Source organism: Callorhinus ursinus, unplaced genomic scaffold (assembly GCF_003265705.2).
Source record: "Callorhinus ursinus isolate GAN/ISIS: 27379988/994484 unplaced genomic scaffold, GSC_fseal_2.0 scaffold3, whole genome shotgun sequence".
NCBI lineage: Eukaryota > Metazoa > Chordata > Mammalia > Carnivora > Otariidae > Callorhinus > Callorhinus ursinus.
This window is the reverse complement of record NW_027397065.1, coordinates 76,724,538-76,727,835: the sequence shown is the minus strand read 5'-3', so window position 1 is coordinate 76,727,835 and position 3,298 is coordinate 76,724,538. Positions and strand designations below refer to the sequence as shown.

Sequence of the window (3,298 nt, the reverse complement as noted above, 5' to 3'; positions counted from 1 at the left end):
GGCATTTTTAATACTCTTTTGCTTTACTGGCGAATGTTTCAAAAGTATAGACTCATTAATCCAAAGCTTTGATTGCTGCTTTACAACCTGCTCCTGGAATCTCATTTGAAATAGGTTATTCAGGTTATATTCACTGGCAAAAGCAAGGCATAACTTAATGTTCACCAATAGCAGGAACTTTAAATAGAACACAGCATAGGCATACTTTATTAGGAAGGAAAGTGATCTGAAAATTCGCCCCAATATGGCTTCAGCAGGAAGGAGTTTCTCTCATAGAGCAAGAGAAGTACAGAGGAGTAAGGCAGAAGCAGGTTCTCTGTTTTACTCTGCTTTAATTCTCAGCATGCCAACTTTATCCACACTCATGCTGCCTCCTGGTTACCATAAACCCTTGGACCACCATATATCACGTTCTGGCTCTAGCAACAAAAGGATCAAAAGACAGGATGTGGTTATCTGCCACCATATAATGAATTAACTAAAATTTAATGGCTTAAGAATTATTTATTATTATCATTATATTATAATTATTATTTAAAAAATAATGGCTTATTTCTCAGGATACTGCAATCCATGCTAAGCTCACCTGAATAGATCTGGGGCTCTTGAAAACTGGAGGGTCCGCTGGAGACTCGCCTGAATGATACATCTCTCCCTCTCTCTCCTTATCCCTCTCCTTAGTCCTCTCTCCTCTCCCTGCTCTGCAATCCATGTGACCCAACCACTTTATCTCTTCTGCCTGATGGAAAAAAACTTTATGTAGTCATTGGGGTTTTCCCAATGAGCCCAAGTACCTTAACTTTTAGCTTAATATCAATTCCGGCACTTTCTACTCCTAAAAGTAACCCAAGCCCATCTCAGATACCAAAGAAGGAAACTATACGAGAATCTAAAATCCCTGAAAGCATAGTTCATTTGGGGCTATCATTTAACATATAATCATGGTATATGTCATCTGGCCCCTAACAATTTATATTTCTCCTCATATTTAAAATACACTCCTTCCATGGCCCCCAGCATCCCCGACCACCAGATTCTTCATTCCATCATGGAATCAGGAACAGGTTTGAGAATTGGGATTTCAACACGTCCACTTGTCCATAAGGATCTCCAGCTATTAGAGAACTCCATCTGAAGTCCTTTAAACTAAGTAGACAAGTTAACTCACATCCACACACCTATGCAGTAGGCAACATTGAGACTAGGGCAGGAAAACCAAGACACTTTCCCAAAGTGAGACAACAAGAGACATAGAGCAAGGACTTGTCACTTATAATTGGTCCAATTGAAAACCAATTGGATTTCAATCCAATGTCACTTATAATTGGATTTCAATCCAATATCACTTATAGTTGGTCCAATTGAAATCCAATTGGATCCAATGTTGCCATTTGCTTGATTAGGGCCTGCCCAACTCCGCCCCAGGTTTCTTAAACACTCTGAGTCATCTTTCTTTTTTCTTAAAAAAATCTTCCACTTCTTCAGCTTGTTTCTTGTCTGAGAAATTTGGGGACTTTGAAGACTCTTTAATTTGGGAATTTTTCTGTTACTATTTTTTTTTCCTAAGGTAATTCCTTTACAAAATTATGTATCTCTTAGGTCTCAATTAATAATTCACTCCATTACACAAAAGCAACACCATGTAATATCTCTTTTCAAGTCATACCCTTCTTTGGACTGAGAATCATGGCGCTGTTGTGCAATGCCATCAAGAGTCTTAGGTAAATATTATCTATCAGGGAGTGTCTAGGGTGGACACCTTTAAGATTTTTATGAGTCCCTTTTTTTTTAAATTTTATTTATTTATTTGAGAGAGAGAGAATGAGAGATAGAGAGCACAAGAAGGAAGAGGGTCAGAGGGAGGAGCAGACTCCCCGCTGAGCGGGGAGCCCGATGTGGGACTCGATCCCGGGACTTCAGGATCATGATCTGAGCCGAAGGCAGTCGCTTAACCAACTGAGCCACCCAGGCGCCCCGAGTCACTTTTTTCTTCTTGAGAGCATCTATGAAGCATCCAGTTGACATTTTTCTGATTAACAACAAAGACTCTAAGAACCACTCCCTGACTTGAGGCTACTTTTAATGGTGGGGCCCTGGATTTAATATTGTCTAAATGACATGTCTTACTCTGAGACTCTCTGGTCAAGACAGACTGTGGGTGGGCGCCTGGGTGGTTCAGTCATTAGGCGTCTGCCTTCGGCTTGGGTCATGGTCCCAGGGTCCTGGGATCGAGTCCCACATCGGGCTCCCTGCTCAGCGGGAGGCCTGCTTCTCCCTCCCCCACTCCCCCTGCTTGTGTTCCCTCTCTCTCTGTGTCTCTCTCTGTCAAATAAATGAATAAAATCTTTAAAAAAGAAAACAAGAAACTTAAAAAAAAAGAGAGAGACTGTGGGTGACAGTTTATTTTAGAACCCAGCAAGCCCTGGCTTCTTCATATTTCCTCTAAATTATGCTTTAAAAGTGAATGCTTCCTTCTTGAGCGCATCATACTCCTTTAGTATTTAATTCTAGGTAGTGAAAAGAAGCTTGTTGGTACTTTCCACATTCTGTCTGGAAATTGTATAACCACATGCACTAGTTCAATCTGAAGACTTTCTATCTTCAACATTAATTCAGGCAGCAGTTTTGCTGATTATTCTGCACTTAACTCAGATCCACTTAATTAAGGTCTGCAGTGGCAATTTTCTCGCTGTCTTTCAGAATTTATTAGCTATTTCCATGAGGCCTTTCAGATCCCTGCTCAATACCCAATTTCAAAACCAATGCCATATAATGTCAGGTTTTCGTTACAGAAGCACCTCCCTTCTAAGTACCAATTTCTATTGTGATGATCTCTTACAAGGAAACACACCATACCAACATTTGGTGACTTAAAATAACAACCATTTTATAATTTTTCACAATTATGTAATACTGGCTGGGCCCACCTGGGCAGTTCTTCTTGTCTTGCCAGTGGTCACTTGTGTGGTTGCATTGCTCTTGCCAATTGTAGGGATCAGGATCTGTCCATGTAATCTCAGGTCCTTTCTTTTTCCATGAGAGTGTCCTGATTGCTTTCTCCATGGGGATCTTTCATCAGAGTTGGAGGACATCTTACATGGCGGTTTTGATTTCCCTAAAGCATGAAAACAGAAGCTGACAGGAATTGTTAAGGGTAAGGCCAGGACTGGCACAATATCATTTTCATCACCTTCCATTGGTTAATACAAGTCTGGAGTCAGCCCACATCTGGCAGAAGGAACTAAACAAATCACAAATACCAGGACACCTGGTTAATTTAGGTGAAAATTGCAGACAA

General features: G+C 40.7%; 1 long non-coding RNA gene across 1 annotated transcript; it reads right to left on the bottom strand.

The window, feature by feature from the left end:
* Nucleotides 1-204: 204 nt before the first annotated feature.
* LOC141371508 (uncharacterized) lies at nucleotides 205-1,715 on the bottom strand. Its single transcript, XR_012376509.1, has 3 exons — nucleotides 1,667-1,715; nucleotides 587-739; nucleotides 205-419 (listed from the first exon to the last, which is right to left on the bottom strand). It is a non-coding gene; the product is annotated as an uncharacterized lncRNA (long non-coding RNA).
* Between the last annotated feature and the right edge of the window lie 1,583 nt (nucleotides 1,716-3,298).